Below are 27176 nucleotides of genomic sequence, written 5' to 3'. Positions count from 1 at the left end.
GCAACAGTCTGGAGAGGGCTTGAAAATGTATCCCTAGAAACATGTCCTGAGGTTTGGGGCACAGATACTTCAGAAAGGAAGCTCAAATTGTATATATCATTTAGTTACAGGTAAATGTGGAAAATACTAGTTGTGGTTTTCCAGGAAGACAATGTAAGAGAGTAGGGTAAATCATGCACATGTGTTGATAGGTTACCGACTGTCCAGAATTTTGAAATGCCGTCATTTTCATGTATGTATCATTTCGTATGTAAAAGGTGAAAAGGCGTGTGGGGACTGCATATAGTCTCCATATCTGGTCTTCTTTGCTAGTTTGCCATCTGTTTTGGCTAATGGTTATGGTTTTGTCATCCCCCCCCCCCCATGCTCACTTACTCTAGGATAGTTGTGCGGTTTGACCTCTACTTACTCAGGTACGTCTGTTTCAAAAGCTGGACTGCCCACTTAGTTTTTCATTTCTATTACAACTTCAAATCTCCATAGGTTTAGATAGGTTTTTATACCCATAGTATCCCTACAGGAGAGGGCAAGGATCCAAAGAGGGCATAGAGATTTTTCATCTCTGCCTTATTTCTTAGATGATTCTTTTCTCCTCTAAATGATGTTTTTTTAAAAAAGAAAATCAACATAAATCAAGAGTTGAACTGAATGTTAAACTGAATATTGCCCTTTTCACTTGTATTTATTTTTTCTGTATTTTATTCTAAAAAAAAAAATAGCCAAATAAACTCAGTATGTGTATATTCTATTGCCTGGTTTCCTTCAAAATGCATCACGGTTAGAGTGGGTGCCCATCAAAAGATGAGTGGATAAACACAGTATGGTCTATATATTCAATGAAGTACTATTCAATTATAAAGATGAATGCAATAATGACATCTGCAGGAAGATGTGTGGAGCTGGAGATCGTTATGTTAAACCGAATAAACCAGACTCAGAAAAGACAAATAGCAAGTTTTCCCTCATATGTTGCATCTAGATTAAAACCAACAGTCACTTGAAAATAGAAAGAGAAGCATTTGGGAAGAGAAATATAACAAGGAGACAAGAGAGGGTAATGGGGGTGGTTGAAATATGATCAAAGCATATTGTGTACATGAATGAAAAGGTTGCTGTGAAATCCATTGTTTTGTGCAATTAATATATGCTAAATTTTTCTTATAAATTTTAATTATTTATATATTTTTATGTATGAGTGCTCTACATGTATATACCTGCATGCCAGAAGAGGGCATCAGATCCTATTATAGATGGTTGTGAGCCACCATGTGGTTGCTGGGAATTGAACTCGGGACTTCTGGAAGAGCAGCCAGCTCTCTTAACCACGGAGCCGTCCCTGCAGCGTGCTAAACTGTTTTTAATGGATCTGGTTTTACTGAAATTCAGAGTGAAGCTGGTGCCTGTGACAGCCACCGGTTGTGGTTGTAGTTTTGAAACATTGGGTTCTGGGAAGTAAATACCAGCTAAGAGTCCAGGATGTCTACAGAGGAAAGATATCTTTTCAAGGACTAGTATTGTGGTAATAACACAACTTTGGAATTGAACTTGATTTGGAATCCTAGTCTTTTGTGCTTGTGTGTCTATGCAGTAGTTAGTACAAAAAAAAAAACCAAAAAAAACAAACAAAAAAAACAAACCCAAACCCATGGCTGAACATTAGCACTGATAGCAGTGAACACTAGAGGTTTCTCTTTGTGGTAGCTCTTCCCTCACCAAAGAGCCTAGCAAAATAAACCACAATGCATCTGAACCTTAGCAAAGTGTGGAATAAGAAACGATTGTCTTTATATAAAAGACAATTTAGTTATTTAGTTGCCTTTAGTTTTTACTTAGTTTTGTTATGCAAAAATGTGCTTTTTTTTTTTTTTTTTTTTTTTTTTTTTTTTTTTTTTTTGGTATGTGTGTGTTTGTGTGGTAGCTAGAGGCTGACATTGGATGTCTTCCTTGATTGCTCTCCACCTTACATAGAGAGGCACAGACCTCTCACCTGAACACAGAGCTTTCCAATTCAGCTAGTCTGGCTAGCCAGCTTCCTTCAGAGAGACTCCACTCCTACCTCCCCCAGGCTGGGATTACTGGTGGCTGTCACACCCACCTATATTATTGGCTACCCTGTGGAGGATCTGAACTCCAGTCCTCAAGGCTTGTGAGGCAAATACTCTATCCAGTGACTCATCCCCCCCCCAAAAAAAAATTACATATAAATGAAGATAATTTCTTAGGGCTGATATGGATATTCTATGAAAAAAACCTAACACTTTGAAGTGCTGAAAACGGAGACATATTAAATAGGAGCCCAATAACTTAGTTATTATTATTATTTTCCACAAGCAATAGAAGATACAGAAAATATTCCCACTTTGGCTTTAGTTGATAACACTTCTTTTTAAAACAACAACTGGTATATATGATTGAGCCTAATTTATGTGATAGCAAATATTCAAAATTGGGAATTATCTAGAAAAACTGGAGCATATGGTGTAGTAGTTAATCTTGGCTGTCAGTTTGATTGGCTCTGGCTGGAATCAACTGTAAAGATGTGTATTTCCTGGAAGGATTAGCCTAGATGGGAAAGCCTCCTCCAAGGCAGGCCGCCTCATAGAGCGGCATGCAGATAGATATAAGAAGGCCCCAGCAGAAAGTTGCTTCTCACCTGCATGCCTTTGCCGCTTGCTGGTGGGTGTGTCGACTTTGCTGCTGCCGTGTTGGTACCATTCCTCACTGCCATCAGAGCTCAGCCTCTTCAGCTTTCCAGTGTGGACTAAAGAACAGAGTCTCTCCAGGAATCCAGTGACAGACTGGGGTTGTGGAGACCTCCAGCCTCAGGGACTGGAGCTGCTTCAGCGCTCTCAGCCTCACCAGTGTGTAGACAGCCTCTGCTGACTATCCGAACTACGAAGCAGATGTTGTGCAAGTCAATCTAATACGTCCCCTTTGCAACATACATTCATTCTATTGGTTCTGCACCTCTAGGGAACAATGGTTAATTTTGACATATGTGCTACTGATCTCTGTTTTAAAACATTTTGAATTAGATTTCATTTTACCTTGTGGGTGAGTGTTTCACCTGCATGTATGTCTATGAACCAGTGTGTATGCTGGATGTCTGAGGAGGTCAGAAGAAGGCACCATATCCCCTGGAATTGGAGTTACAGATAATAGTGAACCACCATGTGGGTGATGGGAATCAAACCCGGGTCCTCTGCAAGAGCAACCAATGCTCTTAACCACTGAGATATCTCTCTAGCTCATGGCTATATAAACACAGTGTACTCGTGCTTACTAAGTACAACATCTCTTCCCTGTGAGTTCTTGCTACTGAGACTACTACTTCAGTCAATCCCCCCGCCCCCCGCCCCCCATTGTGTGTTTATTTGAGACAGGGTATCATGTAGACCTTGAACGTGCTATATAGCAAAGACTGGCCTAGAACTCTTAATCTTGCCTTACTTCCCAAGTGCTGGGATTGCAGGCATGGCTTTAATTACTTTTAAATGATTCTCAGTAGAGTAATTCTATCAAATATGATCTGAGCTGAGAGTTCTGACCTGGAACCTCCTTTTTTTTTTTTTTTTTTTAAGTCTCAATGAGGCATTTATCTGTGTATCTCTGGCTATCCTAGAATTCACTATGTAGATCAGGCTGGCCTTGAACTCACAGAGATCTCTACCTGCCTCTGCCTCCCCAGTACTAGGATTAAAGGCATGTGCCATCATGCCCAGCCTTCTCCCTGAGTTTGAAAATCTTACGTTTTATTGTGGTGATATATATATATAGTCAGTTGAGCAGGCAACCATATTCTCTTTCCTTCCCTTCCTCGTACGTGGGATGCAGCCCAGGTTCTTGTAAAATCTCCTTATGTTGTCCAGACTGGTCTTCTACATGTAATCCTCCTGCCTCAGCTTTTCAAGTAGCCAGGATTATAGGCCTACATCACCAGGCAGGCCCACTTACAATTTTACTTATAATCGTGGGCATTTCTAATGATATACTCTGCTATTTTAGATTTGGGAGAAATTTCTGAGAAATACTTGGATTTTCATCATCAACAATTTGCGTCTTGGGGCTAGTTACTTTTGCAAATGATTAAAAACTTATTATTTTACCTTCCTTTAGAGGGAATGAGTTCTTTTTCCTTCCCTCCAAATCAAGTGATGTCATATTTGGGTTCTGCAATTTTTTTCATGGACTTATCTTGGTCAATATTTTTACTATATACACAGAACATAAGTGTACTTGATTATTATTCTCTTTCCAACACTATTGGTCAATAATTTATAGCAAATGAACTTTATGTATTTAAAGTATCCACTTTAGCGTTGGCATTTGCATGTATCCATGAAAATCATCATTATTAAAAGAACGTTTCTATGACCCCCCAAAATTCTCATTGTCCTGTTGCAGTCCATTCTTTCTCCACCTCTGGCCCAGGCAATTGCTGACTTCCTTTTTGTCGTTAGAGGCCCAACTTCACAGAATCGAAGCTCTACACGGTGTATTTTCTCTCTGGTTCCTTCAGTTCAGCATTATGATTCTGAGTTTATCTAGCGTGGGGAGCAAATGAAGTCCTGAGTGAAGGTGTAGTTTTTCACATGGGGTGGGCCATGTCAAGGACTCCAATGCCTCAGCCCTGTGTAGGTGGCAAAGCCTTCCCTGGGTCAGGCTCAAAGGGATAGCCAGGCCTTCCTGTGGACCATTTACAGGGTTGACAGTGTGTGCTGAAGGTGTCATCATAGCTTTCTGCCTGAAGACTGCCTCCCTACAAAGACTGCTCTCCCACTGAGACCAGCTAAGCCTGCCTCCTTCAGCTCTATGCAATAACCACACCTCCCCGTTCAACTATACATAATACACACACTTAGCTTCCAGGATGCTGTAGCCTCTCCAATCTGGAGGCCAGACCATCCAATCTCAGCTTCCTTCTGTCCATAGTGTCTCTGTGTATTTGCCTTTTCTTCGTTCCCTCCTGGTACAGAAAGACATGACAATCTATACTGAAGCATTTGAGTAGGTCATTCTTTTTTTAGTACCAAGTAGTATTCCATTGTACTGATCTAGCACAATTGGTTTTTCATTAACCTATTGATGGTAAATTCCTTCCAAACTTTGTGGGGGAAAAGGTGCTGCATTAGTATTCAAGTCTTTGTGTGGTCATATATTTTAATTTCTCTTGGATAAGAGCTAAGAATAAAATGGCTGGGTGGCTGGATCAAGTTGTACACACATTTAGTTTAAGTAAATATTTTGTGAGAACACAATTCCTCTTGTAGATCCGATCTCAGATAAAAACTTGAAGTTAATGGGACTTTCAAAGGTATGGGGTGTTCTAGGTAGGGAGAAATCCTTTTCTCACTCACTCCTCTTTGGTCCACTTCCATATTTTTTTACTCATCCAGTTCTTTTGGACTTTAAATAATTTCAGTCACCTTCTCCAGCCGCATTCCTGATTGCTACCTTTTTTTGGACTAGATGCTAAATGGCACTAGGACCTTAGGTCTAAGGACAGCGAAGAGGTGGTTCGGTTCCCTGCTCAACTGTGGATCATGCCACCCGCGAAGTATACAAGAACCCTTGAAGCCGCATTCCATTTGCTCGACTCACGCTCTAGCAAAAGATCCCACCTTTGTTTGAGTGTGGGCTTTGGTTATTTATTTTAAATAGGTGTGGCCGTTAAATGAAGATAAAGGATTATCTGAATTCTCCAAAGGGGAGAAGGAAGAGAGAAATTGTTTTACTTTAATACATATTTTGTCTTTCGGGCTGAACTTTTCGAAAGTGTACGCACACTAGTGGCACCAGCTTCCAGGGAACGCATTAGAAAAGCGCAGACAGAACGTGGAAACTCTGGGTTTGAAAGCTGTTTGAATAAAGCCTCCAGGTTATCCCGATGCCCCCTTGTTTAAGAATCGCCGTGCTAAACTCCTCGCAGGGGTGCAGATGGTCGTAATTAGGCTGGGTGAAGTGTGGGTAGGAGGGATGACGCCCCTGCTGCGCCGGTCCACCTCGCCTAATCCTTTCCGGCTCCTGCCAGCCTCCTTTCACCTGAACCCAAAGGTCTCCGGCCTCTCTCCTGGGTGCAGCAACTAAAACCCGGCGAGTGGATTCCAAGGGCGGGGGTGCGGGCGGAGCATGCGCAGTGGCCGGAGCGCGGCGGCTAAGAGGCGGGCGAGAGGTAGCTGCGGCGGAGCGGACGAGCGGGCGCGGGGATCGCGGGCTGCCGAACGGCCGCCGCAGGTACCGGGTGCCGGGACGCGCACGCGGGCGGGGGGCGGGAGAGGGAGGAGGCTGTGCGGGCAAGCCAAGCTTGGCTTAGCGGCGCTCGGCGTGTGGCTCAGATCCTCGCCCCGGGCGTCTCCTGCACCTGCGGGCGCGCTCCTGCCCTGCGGGGGGAGTCGGGCGCTCAGGTGTTGCAGTCCCGTGTGCAGCAGCTTAAACCACTGCCCGGGAAGCGCATCGTGAATCCCCGCATCTAGGTAGGAAGGGTACCAAGTTTTCTGTTTTAAACTTGGCGTGACTGTCGATGAGGCTTTCGGAACCATTGTGTTTCTCGCAAGTTGTGAGACTACTCCGTTCTGCCCCTGGTGCATAGGCGCAAATAGGGGCAGACTGAAATTGCATCCGTGTTTGCTGGATTTGGTGCCTTTCCTGGAGGTCTGGGGCCTCTGGATGCAGCGTAAGAAATGTCAGTCTTCAGTGGAAGTCAGTGCCAAGAATTCTGTGCGGTTCAGCAAGCTGCACAGTCAAGTACGTGCTTTACAAATTAAACAAAACACAAAACCCTGTTTTCAACATTATTACCAGCGTCCCAGGCTTCAGTGGGTAACATCGAAAAGAAGGAAATAGCCCTTCTTGGTTTTTTACATCTTATGGCTTATATGGACAGTATTTTACCTTAAAGCTGTGTATAGATGGAGCAAACAATGAATGGACAAAACTGTAAGATCATAACTAGAATTTCAAGATGAATTTTGGGCCCACAAAGGTGAAGCAAGGGCGTTTAATTACACCCCCACCTCTTGTAATCAGCTCCTCTTTAAACTTAATTCGTTAGTGAAATTCTATAGGAAAGTGTTAAATTTGTGATGTGGGAGGCACAACATTGTAGTAAGTTTAGGGAACAGAAAGTTGAAGATGAGGAAGAAGAAACCATAGAAAGAGACTGGAGGAGACCCTCCTCTCCCCTCCTTCTCCGTCCACGATGGGTGTTCTAATGGGAGAAATAATAGACAGTTGGTCTAGTTTGGTACTGAGGGACCTTTGGGGTCAGCCAGTTCAACTGCTTCAGTTTACAAATGAGAAAGCTGAGACCGGGGAGGTTGGGTGACTCTCTATGCCTGCCCAAGCCCCTCTGGGCAGAGCTGGGCCTGGGCACCTGGTTTTCTGATTTCAGGGATCTTTTTACTGGGCTTCTCTGATCCTCTCCTTGTCGTTGATGAGATGATTAAAGCTTGCCTTTTTCCCCATCTTCTCGGTCTGATTGAGGCAGGAAGTTGTTTCTACTTTGCACCTACCTCATGCTCCTACCTCATGCCCCCCTTCCCCCCTTCACAAAGACCCACCACTCAAGCCTCGCTCACGGGTTCACGGGTTCGCTGGCCTAGGGGAACCAACCCCTGTGGCCTCTCTTAGCTTGTTGGCTTTCCTTCCGGTTGGAACTCGGGAATGCTCGGGCATAGCCTCTTGGTAGTTTCCTTTGCTAGCTGCAGCCACGACTAGCTCTCTCTCTTCCCGAACCCGAGGTATTTTATGGCTTCTGTCTTTGCTGCTGTTCTCCCCTTTGGATACAGCTTCTTGAGTCATATTTTAAAACATGTTCCTATTTTCTGACCGGAAAGTTGTTAGGTGTGTTAACTCCGGAAAGTGCAGGACTTAAAGATCCCACCCAGTACTAAGTTCAGACTTCTTCTAGCTGCTGTTTGTGGGAGGAGGGACTTTAGAGGGAGGAGGGACATTGGAGGGGATTTGGTGTGGATGTTCTCTGTGATAGAGAGGTCATCTTAAAGCAGTAAGAGAGATCAGTCAAGACAAACAAGCAAGTTGGAGAGATTTGTGAATCCAGAAACCACAGGTTAGTTGGCAGCGCTGGAGATGGGGTAGAAACACAAGGGAAGAGTGTTTGCTGGAACTTGGATTGACCATAATGCAGAGTGGAGAACACAGATTTAAGAAATGGCAGGGCTGGAGAGAAGGCTCAGTGCTCAAGAGCTCTGGCTGCTCTTCCAGAGGACCTTAGTTTGATTTCCAGAACCCATGTGTTGGCTCACAAACATCTGTAACTCCAATTCTAAAGGATCCAATGGTTTCCTTTTTTTCTTTTTCTTTTTTTTCTTTTGGTTTTTCGAGACAGGATTTCTCTGTGTAGCTTTGCACCTTTCCTGAAACTCAGTAGCCCAGGCTGGCCTGGAACTCATAGAGATCTGCCTGCTTCTGCCTCTCGAGTGCTGGGATTAAAGGCGTGCGCCACCTTCGCCCGGCTTCTAATGGTTTCTTTTGACTTCCTCTGACACCCAGCATGCACCTGGTACACAGACATACATGCAGTTGAAACACTCATATACATTTTAAAATATTTTTTAAAAAAATGATGTAAAGGCCATGTGTGATGCCCACCTGTAACCCCAGTACCCAGTAGACAGAAGCAGAAAGATCTCTGTAGGTTGAGGTCCATCTGGTCTACAAAGTGAGTTTCAAGCCTGTTTCAAAACCAACCAACCAAACAAACAAAAACAAAAAACAAAAAATGTAAAGTAAATATGTGGTAAACAGATTAGATGGAGAGAGGGAAGAGGTGTTGAAAATTCCTCTTTCAAGACTGGGGTGTTGGCAGTGGGTTTATATCTTTTTAAAACCTTACAGGCACTTCCCATCAGAACATTGTTTCTTTTCTGCCTTATTGTGTGTAGTAGTCATACTTCTCATTCCAGAAGATGAACCCTGAGGGACAGTCATTACACTCCATCCTCAAGCTTTGCATGAGATCCTCAACACTTACTGCATGGATAGTGTTTTGGCATGAGGAAGGTGGGTAGTTAGGCTGATAAACTACACAATAGTGCTTTGTCTAGCCCCTGACCTCACTGAATGAAGGAGAGACCCTTTGTGTCATTGGAAAAAATGAGAGACACATCAGATGTACGGATTGTGAGTTGGTGTGGGGGCATTGAGTGAGGCTTGGGACCTGGAAGCTTGTACATGTGGCAGTCGGAAGCAGTCTAGAAAGGCCGTTGCTAGCTTAGCTTACTTAAGGAGAAAGAAAAGCAGGTTAGCCAAAAGCAGGTTAACCCAGAGCCTTTGGACAGTGGGGTACTCTACTCTTACTTGACTCTGCCAGGACCATGGTTCTCAGAGAGAAGAATACTGAGTAGTTCTTTTGACCTAGCGATATGGGGCAGGGTGAGAGAGAACATGAAAAAAGTATGATCAGACTCTCCCTAGAAAAATAAGACAGATAACAACGATTCTAAACCTAAATTCTAGCTGGAGAAGTGTTGGGAATGTACCTGTTGCCGGGGACAGATGTTGAAATGGCTATTTTGCAAATCAAAGCACAATCTTTCTGTGTAGCTACACACAGCACTGAGGAAGCCCTTGGAGGGAACATTCTCGCCCTTGACATTCATGGTATGACCCATCACCTTCATCACAGCAATAGCTGTTCTCATAAAAATGGCAAAGAGAGAGACAACTGTTGAGGGACAGGCCAAAAGAGCTTTTGGTGGTTAGCAGCAGGGCACTGAAGGCTTGGCTAGTCAAGAAAGGTTATGAGGCTGAGGAGATGGGCCAGTTGTCAGAGCACGCACCTAGAGTGCACGAGGTTTAGGGTTTGATCCCAGCACTCCATAAACTGGGTGTGGTGCTGTAATCCTGTAATCCCAGCATTTAGGAAGTAGAGGCCAGAGGCCAGCTTTGGCGAAACTCTACACGGGGTAGGGAGGAGAAACTTTTCAACATTTTTTTTTCTCAAGACAGGGTTTCTCTGTGTAACAGCCCTGGCTGTCCTGGAACTCACTCTGTAGACCAAGCTAGTCTCGAACTCACAGAGATCCACCAGCCTCTGCCTCCCCAGTGCTAGGAACCAAGTCTAATATGGTTCCTTTAAAAATTAAAAGCTTCTTAGCTGAGCAGTTTTGGCATACACCTTTAGTCCCAGCACTCGGAGGCAGAGGCAGGTGGATCTCTGAGTTCGAGGCCAGCCTGATCTACTGAGTGAGTTCTAGATCAACCAGGGCTACACAGAGAAAACCCTGTCCCCTAAACAAAACAAAACAAAACAAAACAAAAGAAACCATATTAGATAATGGCAAATCATTCAGTATGTTTGAATTGATGTTCCATGTATTTAAACATGCCCAGATAGTAAATATAATTTTACATGGTAAGTTAGAATTTACCATGGCTTTGTTTAAGATCTAAGATGACTGTATTATGTAGCTTCTCAAGATAATACTAATGCTGTATTAGTATTTAGTTTTATAGTGTTTTCTAAACACCAGACAATATTTAACTTTTACAAAGCATGCTATAAGGTAGATGCAATTATTTCTTTCATTTTACATATGAGAAAACTGAAACTTAAGAGTGTTAAAATTATCTATGTGAGGCCACACAGTCAACATGTGATTGAGCTGAGATTTGACCCCAGGATAGCCTGACTTCAGGCCCTGAGAGTTCCATCGAATGTCTCTATCTGTGGGTGCTCTAACAGGTGCTTAGAGTGGCCAAAGGCTATGACTTTCAATAGTCCATGAATAAGACTTTAGCTTGAGGAAGCCAAATAATAGTAACGGATCTTTCTGTGATTTATTTTTGTTCTACTTAGTCTTTTATCACATTTGCTTTGAAGCATTCCTAGAGACAAGAGACAGCAGTCTCTTTTTTCTGGATGAGACATTAAAAGAGTGTCTGATTGGCCCTGGCTTTCTTTTGGGTAGTGCAGGATGAGGGTGGTGATCCATACAGTGCCCCTGGAGTCTCAGGGAAGACATGCATGTATGTAAGAACCTTTGGATGATCAGCTTTGGTAAGGATTCTCCTTTCTTGACAGTCCTTTCTTTGAAGCTTCTGAATTATGTGCAGGCCTTAGTTTCAGATTGTGTTCATAAACCCCAAGGGGGAATCCTTACATGAAGAGTGTCTCCATGCATCCCCAAGATTGAAGGGCTGGAGTGATGGCTCAGAGGTTAAGAGCACTGGCTGTTCTTCCAGAGGACCCGGGTTCAATTCCCAGCACCCACATGGCAGCTCACAACTGTCTGTAATTCCAGTTCCAGGGGATCTAATGCCTTCTTCTGGTTTCCTCTGGCACCAGGCATACAACTCAAGTGGTACACAGAGCAGACAGAGAGACAGAGAAATGGAGAGTGCTGAGTCAGTAGTTGGGGTGGGCACAGATAGCTCAGGAAGGTGTCAGTTCAGGGAAAGGTAATTTATAGCCCCTTGTGAGGCCCAAGATTTGACCACAGGTAATCTACTAAGTTGCCTGTGAGGAAATGTGTTCTTTTCCTCTTGATGAACCACCAGCCCTCTCCTGAGAATCTTGAAATGGAAGGCAGATCGGAATTCCCCCCAGTTCTGGGTGTTTCCCAGCATTTAATCCTGGTCTGAAGAAGGACCCGTGGCTTCCGGCCGTCACCTATTATTGTTTTAACATCCAGAGGCTCCTGATGTCCTGTGGGTTGGAATGAACATTTTACTGTGGGTGATGCTAAAGCTGGAGAAACAGAATGAGGTCTTTGTGCTACACCCATGTTTATTGGTTATAAAATGATTATATAATGTCAGTTTCTGGGAACTTGGCTACCGTGTAGGGTCATATGAGATGTGAGGTTGTGTCAACTTTGATCATCCTATTTCTATTCATTACTCCTATGCCTGGAAGAGCCTGTTCAGTGTGTGTGCATGTAAAAGCACACACTTTTTACAGCTTTCTGTAAAAGCAAATTGTTTTCTATTATTTTCTATTTTATTCTCTTCTTTGGTAAATTGCATCTTAATAATCCCGTGGGCACAGAAACAGTGAAGAGTTAGGTTGGCAGGGTATTTTTTTTTTCTCTTAAAACATTCATTTTATTGAAAAGTATTTTTGGAGAGATCTAATAGTTTTGTTCATAAGGTCCAGTTATGAAGAGGATTTTATCTTTTATAGTAAAGTGATAAACTGATTTTCTTTTTTTTTTTTAACCCAGTGCTGGATCTGAACCCAGGGCCTTGTACTTGGTATGTAAATTTCTAACACTGAGCTAAATTCCAGCCTCAGAAGCAGAGGGGCTTTTCAGTTTTAGAGCAATTCAGTTGCAAGAAAAACCACAAACATATTTGTATTATAACTCATTTTATAGGCTTGTTTTCTTTAAAAGATCCACTCTGGGGCCATCGACATGGCTCAGTAGGTAAAGGTGCTTGCTGGTAAGCTACACTACCTGGGTTCAAATCCTCAGAAACATGGGGTAGAAGGAGAAAACTGACTCCTGAAAGTTGTCCTCTTACCTACACACATGCGAGAGAGAGAGAGAGAGAGAGAGAGAGAGAGAGAGAGAGAGAGAGAGAGAGAATCTCTAATCTAATCATGAAGACAGCATAAAGAACCATAGTCTTTTCTGATATTAGAGGAAGTAGATGATTTAGTAATGTAGTAAGTGTGTATGTTGAGGTTGGGAACTCCTTTATGACAAAAAGCCAAGGGTTTGGAGGTGTGTTAGCTAAAAACACTAGAGGAAACCAGTTTTATTATGTTGTTAAGAAAATCTTAAATTGTTGAAAGATACAGATCTAGGAAATAACTTCCATTTTTTTTTTTAAACAAAAATGAGTGGGCCTGGGGCTATAGCTCAGTCTGGAGAGTGTTTGCTTTGCACTTACAGAGAGCCCTGGATAAACCAGGTGTGGTGGTGCTGGCCTGAAAACCCAGCATCGAGAGACAGTGGCTAAAGAATCACAATCTAAGGGATATCCTTGGCTACACAGCACATCTAATTGAAAGAGGCCAGCCTGAGCTACTATATGAGACCTGGTTTCAAAAACAGTAAGGGACAGTACAAAAGTCTCTTCAAACTTTTGGGACCAAGAAGTAAAAGATTTTAGGAGTATTGCCAAAATAGAGTTTGGATTAGATTTAAGACATCATTGTAGTTTTTCTTGTATCAGTATCTTCTCATCTGACCCCACCTCTCCACTTAATGTGCTTCCACAGTAAGTCAGCACTCACAGATCCCAGTGGTAAGGGCCGGAGTGGAGGCATTGCAGTGTGCGGCCTAGAACCAGTACTCATCAGGAAGTCTGAACACCCTGGAAGGCACAGGCAGCATTCACATATTGTTCCCATCGATGGAAAGATTCAAGTGTCCAAGTGAAAGAAAAGGAGGTCCAGAGCTGAGTCTTTGTGGGGAATGCCCAACAACATGAGTAGGCTCTTCGTATTAGTTCCCGTTGTCTTCTTAAATGCTATCTTTTATAGGTGTATCGATTCTTTTTTTCCTCTGTGTTTTTTGTCCTTGACAAATATATGTTTGCTGTGTACTGTTTATAGATGAAAATCAATGCAAACTAGAGTTTTGAGGTTTGATAATTGAGTCTGCTGAGTGTCTTAATGCTGTTCATCAATAATTTGGTGGAAAGACAATATCAAGTTAGTATATAATTGCACCCGTAGCCTGCTATCAAGTTAGTGTTTATAACCTCTGTGAACGAACCAGAAATTCTCAGGTTCTGGCGCTCTTCCACTGGAGAGCTTGGTCAGATTTTTTTTTTTCTTTTCTTTTCTTTTTTTTTTTTTAAATCTTGCAAAGACCCCCGTGTCCTACCTCTTTCCTTAGTTTACTTAGCTTCTTAGTTTACCATTTGGTCCAGGGAGTATTTTTAAAGAGTGGCCCAGTTCTTACAGAGTTTTATTATCAGGTCAGTGAGGTGCCAGCCATGAAAAGCAGCTCATAAAATCTCACTGATGTGTTTTAGCAGTGGCTGTCACACAAGTGAACTAACATCGGAAAGAAAACAGTAGTGGCAGTGGTAATTTTCTTCACACACTCGTGTGTGTGTGTGTGTGTGTGTGTGTGTGTGTGTGTGTGTGGTTTTGTTTTGTTAAAGATAGGGTCTCATACAGTTCAGACTGGCCTCAAACTTGCTAAGTATGTGAGGCTGGCCTTGAACCCCTGACCACTCAACCCTCCTTCAGCCACAGCTTCCAGAGTGTTGTGTGGCTCAGGCTGGTCCCTTATCTTTCTTTTCTTTTTCAGACCTAGCTGGCTTTGAACTAACAGAAATCCAGGAGTGTGTGCCACCCCCTCACCCCTTTTCTTCTTCTTAAAGTATTTTATTATGGCATTTTTGTAGATGTGTATCATTGGAATCAACCTATATTCTATTGTTCATTTTATGTGTATGCGTGCATGTACCACAGGGTGTGAATGGAAGTCATGTTCTCCCCTTCCATCATGTGGGAGGGACCTGGGGGGTCAAACTCAGGTCCTCAGGCTTGGCAAGAAGTACCTTTACCTGCTGAGCCACCTTACCTTACAGACCTCCTTATCTTCTTCTTAAGCAGCCATTTAAACCCAAGATTATTACCGGTGGAAAAAGCCTGAAAAATCTCCCACTGTTTAATGGTCCATCAAAATGAGCCTTTGGGCAGTTCAGACTTTTAATGTGAGCCGTCAATTGGCCTGCACCAGGGAAGTCAAAGCCTGTGGTGGTTTCTGACCCCAGGAGAAGGGAAACCTTCAATAAGTAACTGTGAGTATGAAGGACGCTGGAACTGGAGATAGGAGGAAACACTTTTATCGATGGCTGTGATTTTTTAATATGTGTGAGTTTGCATCCTTCCATTGGTAAGCAGCTAGTATTGTAAGAATGGCCTGCTTCAGTGTATATGGGGGGACCCTGACTAGAAACTTCAGCCTCATACCGCTGAGTCTAGTGCTTTTCCAGTCACTCCATGTCTTTTTCTGATAATTTCATAGAGATAATTTCTCTGTGAAATTTATATCTCACATTTCCAAAATCCTAAATTGTGTTCTGTGGTTAACCTCAACTGTGGAGTGCCTTAAATGATCTCTCTGTTGTCAAAGTGGCCTTCAATAACTGCCTCCTCCATTCTGAATCTCCCTTGACAACAATGTGTATTGATTTCTAGTATGGAGACGGGTTGGTGGCATCTCACTGGCCTTATTAATCACAGGTTTCTCAAGGAAGATAAAGGGAGAGGGCTGAGTGTGTGGATCTGTGTGACATGGGGCTTACTTACACTTGAGATTGTTCGATGGAGGGAGTAGACACGGGGACTGTACTAGCTACTGTTCCATTGCTGTGAAGAGACACTATGACCAAGGCAACTTATAGAAGGAAACATTTAGTTGTGGGCTTGCTTAGATTCAGAGGGTGAGGCCTTGATTGTCATAGTGGGAGAGTGTGCGGGCAGGCCGCAGGTAGACATAGCGCTAGAGCCCTTGCTGAGAGCTCACATCCTAATCCACAGGCAGGAGGCAGAGAAAGAAACTGGGCCTGGCACCGGCTTTTGAAACCTCAAAGCCCACCCCCAGTGACACGCCTCCTCCTTCCTGGTGGCTGTCCTTCATGACGGCTGTCTCTCAATGGCCCCAATAGGCTCAATGTTTGGTTCTCAGTTGGGGGAAATGTTTGGGAAGGATTAAGAGGTGTAGCCTTTGGCTTTGTTGGAGGAGGCGTGTCACTGGGGGTGGGCTTTGAGATTTCAAAAGCCCATACCAGGTCCAGTTTCTCTCTCTGCCTCTTGCCTGTGGATTAGGATATAAGCTCTCAGCAAGGGCTTGGAGGCAGAGGCAGGCAGATCTGTGAGTTCAAGGCCAGTCTGGTCACAGTGAGTTCCAGGACAGCCAGGGCTATTACACAGAGAAACCTTGTCTCAAGAAACAAAACAAAGCAAAAAGGGCGGCGGCAGCGGGAGCATAGCCAGAGACAGAGAGAGCATAGCCAGAGACAGAGAGAGCATAGCCAGAGACAGACGAGACATCTGGGGGAGTCCAGAGTGGACACGAGAGAAGGGGAGGGCAGAGGGCAGAGCCAGACTAAGGGGCCAGGAAGGGTAGACCGAAGGGGCAGGTAACCAACATGCGTGGATTATATAGCCAAGGGCAGGGAGGGAAGCCCAACCCAATATGTGGGCTGGTGAAGTTTAGGGTAGGGTGTGGGGTATGCCAGCCAAACCCTGTAAGGAGCAGGGACTGAGGGATGCTGGGAGAACCTGGCAGCCAAGTCCACTTTGATATGTTACATAGGAACCTCAGTCATTTGTACCAGGTTTGAGACCTAACGATGAACAACTTTGGAACTAGATCTCTGCATTTGCGTGGTAAAAATGGGTTATATTTATCTTCTAATTTTAGCATATCTCCTAATGATTTTAGGGTACCCACTCAGAAGAGAAGTTGTTCCAGGAGCCTTATAGGCCATTGAGAATGGATCCCTTTCTAAAGCAATCCACTTTGGGTTCTGGGTGGAGACATGACATTCTGATCTGCTCCAAAAATTAAATATCAAATACTGTTATCTCTTCTCTTAAGAGTTAATCTTTTAATCTCGGGGCGCAGAGGCAAGATGAGTCTGAGTTTGAGGCCAGCCCCGTTGACATATTAAATTCTAGGCCAGCAGAGTTAATCCAGCAGTGCCTGTCAATCACCCTGCTAAAGGACCGCCCGCCCCTAGTGCAGGCTGTTACTGAGCCCATGAAAGGATAAGTATGCCCTTAATGAAGTAACATAGTTTTCCTTTCCAGAAACCCCGCCCTCCGTGTAGTCAGGTACAGATCCACTGCCCTGTGTCTCTTACGTCTGTCTGCATTTGAAACCATACTTTATGGGTAGCAATACAGCTTACATATTAGTTAGCAGACTCTATTGATGTGATATAGTTTTCAATAGGAGAGGAGAGTTTCGGGTGACTAGCCCCTTCTCTGCTTTTCTGCATCCTAATTCCCTCTGTCTTTTCTGCCTCTTTCTGTCGTGTGCCAGCCAGAGTCTCAGCGTGTTCCTCTGGCACTACTCCCCTTTAGTCATGGGGCTGCTTACTAACGGACATAGCTTTCTCTTTTCCATGTCCCTCCTCGAGGCAGTGGCCAGGATTTATAGCTTGCCTGCCCTGTTGTTTTTCTCTCAGACTCTTAATAAAATGGTCTTTGAGCATCCTACAGAGTCTGGTTTTTAAACATTTCCTTAAAGATTTGTTTTATTAGTTTTCATTTCTGGGTATGTGTATGTGTACATGTGTATGAGTGTGTGTGTGTGTGTGTGTGTGTGCCTCAGAGACCACAGGTAGGTGTTGGATCCTTTGGAGCTGGAGTTACAGGTAGTGGTGAGCCAGCTTATGTGGGTGCTGGGAACCAAACTTGGGTCCTCTGGGAAAGCAGTGGGTGAGCTTTACTGCCAAGCCATTTTTCCAGCCTGAATCTATTTTTAAATTCATTTACTAACAAGATTAAGATTTACTAAAGAGGGGTCGGGTGGCAGTGGTGCACACCTTTAATCCCAGCACTTGAGAGGCAGAGAGAGACAGGTGGATCTCTGTGAGTTCGAGGACAGCCTGGTCTACAGAGCGAGATCCAGGACAGGCACCAAAACTACACAGAGAAACCCTGTCTCGAAACCCCCCCCCCCAAAAAAAAAAAACTTACTAAAGAGTGCTGAGCATGGCGGCATGTAAGAATCAGCTAGAGAGCATGTTAAAAACAAAAATCATTTCGATGTCTTAACTGCGGAGTTACTGAATTAAAAAATTTTTTTTATTTATCTTTGACATTTCATGCTTGTAGACAATGTATCTTGATCATAACCAACCAGAGAATTTACATGTTAACTAGTTCCCAGATTATACCAAGGCTGCTGGTCAGGGAAACTCACTTTGTTTATGTTCAGCCGTTTGCAGATATCCCATGGTCGCAGCCTCTTTCCAACAACCTGGGGTCTTCATGGCAACTTGGGATTCATCGTCACAGTTTCTCACAGAGGCCTCTCAGGGCTTCCTTGTAGAGACTACAGGCCTGCCACAGCTTGGGTAGCCTTGGTAGCTCTAGAACCGTGGGACAGGACTCCAGGACTCTGGAGTTAAGTCAGAATGGAGCCTGGCCCCTTGGCACCGGGGTTGCAGCAGCTTCTGTGTGCCGACCGGGAAACACCTGACTTCAGCTGCTTTTGACAACCAGGGAATGCCTTTGGCCTTTTGAGCTCAGCTCTCTCTTTGCAAGTGAATCTGTGTTCCTGAAGTTGGAGTCTTTGATCTATGAGGCTTTGCCTGTTTTCCCAGGGTGGAGAGAAGGTTTCTCTTTATGGTCATCCCTGTGATTTTAGCACATGCTGTGGGTATGATTTTCTGAGCTCTTTTTCTCTATAAACTGTACAATTTTTATACCCATTGGCCGTACTCATTCCTTTGCACTGCAGACCCGGGTAAAAGCAGTGAATAATGCTGTTTTAGACGGGATCTTATCCATGCTGCAGTTCTCCTTTGCCACGTCAATGAAGAGAAGCTGCACCTGAATGTGAAGGAAAATTCCTGAAAGGAACCTGTGTCCGCAGTAACCGGCTGGCTGATTAGAATCTCAGTACTGCGGAGGAGAGATCGGAATGCTGCAGGCCCGTGGACTAGTTACCTTATCCTGGGCTAAATTCTGGCCCTTCCGTGCAACGTGACTTGTTTGTCTCCCTGTGTTGGAACTTGTGACAATAGGGGAAAAACCAACAAACAAACAAATAACCCCCCTCGCCCCCCCCCCCCCCCAAAAAAACGTTTTAGAATCTATTGACTTAGCAGGCAACTAACTTCTCCCAGTCCAAAAGCTAAGAATGCTGTCAGCTAGCATTAGAGCCTAGAGGAAAGCACCCTCATCCTGTACCTGCCTCTCTGATTTACCTACCAACTGTCTTCAGCTTGCCTTGATTTATGACTTTCTCTCTTCCGTAAAACTATAAAAACTTTGGGAAACTGCTTCCACATTGGAATGTGGAATTTGGGGGCCACCTAAATCTGTGCTCCTGGGACATGGTCACTCAAAATGGCTCCAGAATTCGCTCTCCCTTACTTCCTTTTAGAGGAGAGCTGTGGGTTTTTTGTCAACAGCCCAATTCATGAGTTCATTCCTTTAAAATTCATCCCCACTCAAGTTCTTAGGCTGTGGAAAGGATGCAGGGGATTCTTCTCCAGTCTGGGAGCAGGATGGCTTCCGTCAGTTCTTGTGGGACTTGTTCTCTTCAGACACACATTTACATAAAGAAAACAGTAGAGGAAGGGAGATTTGTGATTGTAGGACCATGAATTGAACCAGGTTATTGCATGCTAGGCAATTGCTCTACCACTGAGCTATATCCTCAGTGAGGAGAGGGCATTTAATGTCGGCATTAAAGGACAGGAAGGTGCTCATCATCTTGTGAGTAGTTGGCAGGAGGAATGCATTAATTTTTTTCTGTTGCCCAAATCTGAGTCTTTGATAAGGAAAGGTAGTTTATTTGCCTCACTTTTCTTTTCTTTTCTTTTTTTTTTTTTTTTGTGGAGTTGAGGATCGAACCCAGGGCCTTGCACTTGCTAGGCAAGCGCTCTACCACTGAGCTAAATCCCCAACCCTGCCTCACATTTAAAAAACATTTTATTTATATTTCATGTACACTGGTGTTTTGCCTGCATGTCTGTATGAGGGTGTCAGGTCCCCTGGAACTGGAGTCACAGTTGTGAGGTGCCATGTGGGTGCTGAGAATTGAACCCTGGTCTTGTGGGAGAGCAGTCAGTGTTCTTACCCACTGAGCCATCACCAGGCCCTTGCCTCATATTTTTATAGGCTGAATATTGAAGATTAGGCAGCAAAAACACCTTAGAATCAGATCGGTTATGTGCTGAAGGACCTGATGTGGGAGTGTCTCTTTGCACCAACCTACTCAAGAGAACTGACTGACTATGAGACCGGCGTTTATCCTATTCTGGGAGCAGTGCCCAAATACCTTTATTATCTTGCACCATCTGTTAAATGCTCTAACCACAATATAGCCTCATTGGAGAACAAGCTTCCAGCCTGTGACCTTTTGGGCAATACACTTAATCCATATTTAAATCATACCAGGGAGTAGTAATGAGGAGAGATTTCCTAAGGGCCAGCTGAACCTCAGATCAGTGGTAGGATAGAGAAGGGTAGGCTCCGCCCAGGGCAGGACTTCTAGTGCCAGAGACTGTTGGAAGTGCAAGGTTGTAGATTCAGACATTGTTCTGTAGCTTGTATTGAGTCATAGGACTATTCTGTAACTTAGTCATAGGTTTATCGTAGGCTTTCCAGACTAGAGGTTCCTCCTGCTCTTATAGTTAGTAGGAAGTACCCTAGTTCTTAAACTCATATGTGGATAATACCATTTGAAATAGCTCCTAAAATGCTGCTTTTTTTTCTGCTTCTGATTTTAATGTGTGTATAAAGTGACTTAAGGGCTTATACAAATTAATTCACTAGATGTTTCTAAGAATTTAAAAATATGTAAGCTAGTAAGAGGACAACTAGCTACTATTCCAAAAGACACATAAATAAATCAGTGTTTGTGTATTTTCTGTCTCTCAAAATATATTTTAGCCTGGCGGTGGTGGCGCATGCCTTTAATCCCAGCACTTGGGAGGCAGAGACAGGCGGATCTCTGTGAGTTCCAGGAAAGGCGCAAAGCTACACAGAGAAACCCTGTCTTGAAAAACCAAAACATATATATTTTATTGTAGGACTGGCAAGATGGCTGAGTGGGTAAAAGTACTTGCTATACAAGTCTGAGGACCTGAGTTTGGTCCTCAGATCCCACATTGGAAGGAGAGAACCAAATCCTAAAAGCTGTCCCCTGATCTCCACACATACTTATCACACCCACACTTCCACATACATCACACATCACATGCACACTAATAAACTCTATTAAAATGTAATAACTATTGAGCTTATTCTTCTTTTTGGTGATAGGAGTTGAGTTGAGTGCCTCCCTGATGAGCCTAAGTGAGGTGAATGGCCTCAGCAGTATGATGCAGCCTTGGGCTACTACTGACCTCTGCTGATACCAAGAAACTATTATAGTATCAGCATGAATTTTTGTGTGTTTGAGTTCCACCTTACCAGATGAGTCTTTTGTCCAGAACACCCCTGCTGTGTATACTATCCATCCTTTGACACTGAATTATCACCTTGGCTGCTTGATTGATTGATGTAGTATTTCAGTACTATGTTCAAGTTATCCTCTGAATGGTGTTCAGTTTAAAATTTATGACTTATTTGTGCAATTTTTCCATTTCCTATTTTTGGATCACAGTTGGCATGGATAACCAAAATCATAGAAAGCAAAATCACAAACAAGGAGAAACAACTACAGTATAAAAATAGATGCTAAAGAACTTGTTCTTATATGGAAGATGTTATAAAGTATGAAGCATGTGTCTAGTCAGTGTTCTGTTGCTGTGAAGAGACACCATGACCATGGCAACTCATATAAAGGAAAACATTTAATTGGGGCTGGTTTACAAGCTCAAAGGTTTAGTCCATTATCGTCATGGTGGGGAGCATGGTGGCACACAGACAGACATGGTGCTGGAGAGGTAGATGAGACCTCTACATCTGGATCAGCAGGCTGCAGGGAGAGACCTGGCTTGAGCATTGAAACCCCAAAGCCCACCCTAGTGACACACTTCCTCCAGCAAGGTCACATCTTCCTAATCCCTGTGAAGTAGCCCCTCTCCCTAATGACCACGCATTCAAGTATATGAGCCTATGGAGGCCATTCCTAATCAAACTACCACAGCATGTAAGTAGGGTGGGAATAGAGGAGGTGTCTATTTAGCTGTTCATTGATTCACTTTTTCTCCCATTCATCAGTTTATGAGAAGCCAGGCAATGAGGTGTGAAGTGAGACACACTGGTAGAGAGTTTCCATAGCTTAGGTTCTCCTTGAACTTACTATATAGGCTTCAAGGTTGAACTTGAACTCCCGAGGCTCCTTTCCTCCATCTTCCCAGTGTTAGGATTATAGGTGTGTACCACCATGACTAAGAACACTGATATGATTTTTATTACAGTATGTTTGCTTGACTTTGTTGGTCATTGTTGTTGATTTCTTATTGTGTGTCTTAGTCATAGTCTCTGTTCTTTGCTGTGAAGAGACACCAATCAAGGCAACTCTTATTAAGGAAAACATTTAATTGACATAGTGGCTTACAGTTTCAAAGATTGAGTCCATTATTATTGTGGCAGGGAACGTGGCAGTATGCAGGCAGATGTGGTGCTGGAGAGATAGCTGAGAGTCCTACATCCTGATCTGTAGGCAGGGGAGGGGAGTGATGGGGCTTGGCATATGCTTTTGAGATCTCCAAGCCCATCCCCAATGACACACTTCCTGCAACAAGGCCACACCTACTCTTTCTCAAATAGTACCTCTCCCTGGTGACCAAGGATTCAAGTATGTGAGCCTATGGGAGCTGTTGTATTCAAACTACCACATTGTGCCTACTTTATAAATTAAACTTTCAGCAAAAGTTCTATAGGAAAATCATAATATAGATTTGGTGATTCAGTGTGCTCACAGTTTCTGGAGTCCATTGTGTCTTGGAACATCTTCCATGATGAAGGGAACAATTAGACTATTAAGCCCACATCTGGGCTTTATTAACAGGAAGTCCTGAGGGTTATTTTAACATTTCCCTAGAGTGAGCCAAATAACTTGAATTCACAATACTTTTACTGCAATTTTTATTTATTCTAAACCAACTCCAAAAATGAATAAACTAATATGTAGTAACAGTGGTTGACATGTAGGAGATCATGCTTGCATGTGAAACTGATTTTACTTTAAAATAAGTGAATACCTGACTTAAATATGTTGTTATTGTGTTGAGAGAAACCATATTGAGAGTGACTGGGAGAGTAGCTTACAAATGCTTAAAGAAATGTTAATACACTAGTTGGCTGCAGTTCGTTTTCCTGCTGTAAGTGAATGGAGGACCAAGGGTTTCTTCATTCTGTATCTTCCTATATAAATAAATGTATTGTGCTGTCGGAGACAGAGCCTTAATTGAAATACTTTTACAAGGCTAGTATTGCCAATGTGGTTAGAATGTTTTAAAAAGGGGGAATGGAAAATAGTATGATTTTTCTTTCTAGTTATTTTGTATTACCTTTCCTGTGTGTGTGTGCGTGTGCGTGTGCGTGTGCGTGTGTATGTGCGTGTGTGTGTGTGTGTGTGCGTGTGTGTGCGTGTGTGTGCGTGTGTGTGCGTGTGTGTGTATGTGTGTGTGTATGTGTGTATGTGTGTGTGTGTGTGTGTGTGTGTGTGTATGTGCATGTGTGTGCGTGTGTGTGCGTGTGACCATCCTATACATTTTGGGGTTAGATGACCACACAGTTGGTTTTCTTCCTTCTACCTTGTAGGTCCTGGGGATGGAGCTCTGGCTGTCAGACTTAGCAGCAAGTGTATTTACCAACTGGCCTAATTTTCTAGTAATTAAGAGGGAATGACTGCATTTAGAAGCAGTATTCAAAGGAAACATGTAAGATCCCCATTTTTGCAAGTGAATATTTGTTAAGTATCAGTGAAGATGTCCTGTTTATGGCTTCATATCCTGTGCACGTGTGAAGGGGGCCTTTGGCCGTATTCATGTTCATTTTAACCTAATGAGGATATCAAGAAGCATTGAAAGCTCGCTAATGCACAGGTTCTCTCCACTCTGTTATGGACTGAGGCACTGAAGTAGAGTGTCACAAAACCAGGAAGCAGGGCTTTCCAGGGAAATTAGAGGTTCCATATTAACTGCTCACTCTCAAAGTCTTTACCTTACATAGTCTGAGTTTGAGGCCAGCCTGGTCTACATACTGAGTTCCAGGCCAGGTAAGGCTATATAGAAAGACCTCGTCTCAACAAACAAAAACAGAAAAGTTAAAGTAGATGGTTAATTTTAAAATCTTTTCTTTGCCTTGTACTTACTAGGATCCCTTCCTCTTCTCCAACTATGTCTCCCATCTCCACTACCTCTGTCCCCATGTGTAGAGACTTTCCTTATACTTTTCCCTAGGATCTTATTTATTTATTTGTTTATTTATTGATTTATTCATTCATTCATTTATTTGAGATGGTCTCAAATAGCACAGGTTGGCTTCAAACTCTATGTTGCTGAGGATGACCTTGAATTTCTTGTTATCAGAATCGTTAAGGTCAGACTCTGAGCCCAGGCAGCCCCAACAAACTAGACCAGGCCATACATTTTTAATAGTCCTATTTAAGAAAAAGGAAAAAAAATCAAATAATAATTAAAGGCAGGAAAATAAGATCTGTTCAATTTGGTTACACTGGGAAGAGGAACACAGAGGTTTAGTGATCCCCAAGTCCAACTTTGAGGTCCTGGCAGGTGATAGGACATAGAGGACAAGTATGTATCGCTAAGAAGTCCCAGTCAAGATGTGATCCCCCATTATCATTGTCGTCTTCTTGTGTCCCCCACAAGGTGGTCTGATAAGTTATCAGAACTGTGTGCCGTCTGTTCCAGGGCTGTGGCTAGCACCAGGCTCCAGCCTTTTCCTCCAGGGTTCTGGCTAGCACCAGGCTCTCAGTAGGAGACTTCTGGGGGAATTCCACAATCTTGGGGTCCATTGTATTAACAGTCTGATAGCCAGAGGGAGAGACAGAGTTAGTCTTAGACTATCTTCATTCCTGCCAGGATGGTCAGTTTCTAATTCTCCTGCCTCCGTTTCTGTGCTGCTGTAGGTGTGCATTGCCATGCCCATCACAGGGCACGAGACCCCTTTGTGACAGGCTTATCATAGCATAATGTTTTCCAGATTCATCCATGTTGTAGTGTATATTAATACGTACCTCATGGCTATACTATTCCATTGTATGGCTGCACCGCATTAAAAAAAAAATCCATTTGTTCAGTCTGTTTGGAGTTTCCTCTTTTAGGCTGTTGTCATGAGCATGCCATTTTAGAAACACAGACACTTTTTGCGTCTTTCTACAACGTCAGAATTGATTGAATAATAAATTCACAACCTATTTCGGTTTCATTGGCTACAATTTACGAAGCAGTCCTGATTTTCTTCTGGTAGCTGGCCATTGGCAAACACAGGTTCTTTTATTCCAATCTGAATCACTGAAAGGACCCAGGCCATCCATTTCTACTTGAGGCACGTACACACAGATTAAAGAACACAAGAGTTCAAAGAGGACTACTGGAGGCAGAGGCAGAGATGAAGGACTGAATCCAGAGAGCCAGTAGACAAAGGGGTGGCTGGATAGATGGCATTTCTAGAGAGCACCATTCTGAGCTCAAGCCCTGGGGCATTCAGGAGTTCTCTGCTTTTTGATATCCCCAGTGTCGCAGAAGAGAGGAGATGACGGGTTGGTGTGGGTACAGCCATTGCAGTGTGAGGTGCTCTTGTGGGGTCCAGGTGAGAATGTCGCTCTCTTCATTGATCTGGTGTGGTCATTAAGCACATGAACCTGGCATCTGTCTGTCTATCTGTTCTTTTTCTGTCTCTGTCTCTCTCTGTCTCTGTCTCTCTTTCTCTCTCTCTCACACACACAGTTTTTTTTAAAAGTAAGTTTATTTTTTAAGAATTATTTATTTCATTTTATGTGTATGAATATTTTGCTGGCATGTATCTATGTACACCACGTACATGCCTGGTGCCTGTGGAGGTAAGCCTAGGACATCAGATCCCCTGGAACTGGAGTTTCAGATAGTTGTGAGTTACCATGTGGGAGCTGGGAATAGAACTCCCGACTTCTGCAAGGGTAAGTGCTGTAAGCTGCTGAGCCATCTCTTCAGTTTCTAGATATGATTTTAATATGTCCTTGTGCCAGTGTATGCCCGGTATGCTTTGATAAGTTTGTAGGTGTTAACCTTTTCATTTGCATAAATAAGTCATCAATCCATGCCTCATGGTTCATGCAGAACAGGTAGTGTGCATTAACAAGCTGTGAAGTCATTCTTTCTCTGTGCCTGTATTTCACTGGAGGCAGAGGACACCGCCTTCTGCCTTGTGCAGTATGGAGGAACTCAGAGTGGGTCAAAGCTTGAGCTACACAATCCTAGTGATTGATGCTCTTAGGAACTTTTAGGAATGTCTTTCTTTCTTTCTTTCGTTTTTTTGAGACAGAATTTCTCTGTGTAGCCCTGGCTGTCCTGGAACTTGCTCTGTAGATCAGGCTGGCCTCAAACTCAACAGAGATCTCTTCCTGCCAAGTGCTGGGATTAAGGAGTTCTTAATCCCAGTTCATGCATTACCATTGCCTGGCTTTAGTTTTGGAGCCTGTAGACCTAGAATTTGCTCTGTAGACCAGGCTGGCCTTGAACTCACAGAGATCCGCCTGCCTCTGCCTCCCAGGTGCTGGGATCAAAGGCATGCACCACCACTGCCCGGCTGCTTTCATTTCTTAATTTAAAAATTTATGCATGTGGGTATTTTGCCTGCACATATGTCTATCTGTCATGACCCAAGGAGGTCAGAAGAGTGTTGGACCCCCTGGAGTGGGAGTTAGGGACAGTTGTGAGCCACCATGTGAATACTGGGATATGACACCAGGTCCTCTGGAAAAGCAGCCATTGCTCTTACCCACTAAGTTATCTCTATAGACTCTGCTTTTATTTCTTGTGAGTATTTATAGTATCCAGAAGTAGAAATGCCGAGTCAACTGGTAATTGCATTTCAAGGAACTGCCAAATTTTTCCAAAGGTGCTGTATGTAGCAGCAGTGTGAGAAGGTTTGTATTTCTCCACATAGTACATACTCACCAGTGATTGTTATCTGTCTCCTTAATTATGACCACTATGGCAGCTGTGAGATGGTATCTCATTGTAGTGACATTAAATAATTATTAATAGACTTTATCTTTTAGATAAATGTGTAGAGTATTCCTTGTGTCCCCTCACTGGCACACTGCCCTATTATTAACGTCTGACACTGCCTGCTATATTGGTTATGATGATTGAACTTATATTGTTACATAACTAGAATGCACAGGGCACTTATTACTCCCTTGTTTTACCTGTGGCCTTTTGTTCCAGGGTCCCATTCTGCATGTAACTCTGTACCCTTAGGCTGTCTTTGGTTGTCTCAGTTCTCATACTGTCCTTGTGTTTTGATGATCTTGAGAATTTGGAGGAAGAATGCTTAAGTGGCAAGATGCTCCTCTGTTTCTGATTTGTAATAAAGAATGTGT

General features: G+C 43.4%; 1 protein-coding gene across 4 annotated transcripts in view; it reads left to right on the top strand.

Moving 5' to 3' along the window:
* The first annotated feature begins 6184 nt into the window (after positions 1-6184).
* The window catches only part of Pls1 (plastin 1), a 96482-nt gene continuing 75490 nt past the window's right edge, over positions 6185-27176 (top strand). For all 4 annotated transcript variants that reach the window (XM_036194354.1, XM_036194357.1, XM_036194356.1 and 1 more), the window contains exon 1: positions 6185-6234. The gene's annotated coding sequence lies outside the window, so the exon portion shown is untranslated. The remainder of the gene's footprint in view (positions 6235-27176) is intronic.

The sequence above is a fragment of the Onychomys torridus genome, chromosome 7 (assembly GCF_903995425.1).
Source record: "Onychomys torridus chromosome 7, mOncTor1.1, whole genome shotgun sequence".
NCBI lineage: Eukaryota > Metazoa > Chordata > Mammalia > Rodentia > Cricetidae > Onychomys > Onychomys torridus.
This window is presented reverse-complemented; position numbering and strand designations above follow the sequence as displayed.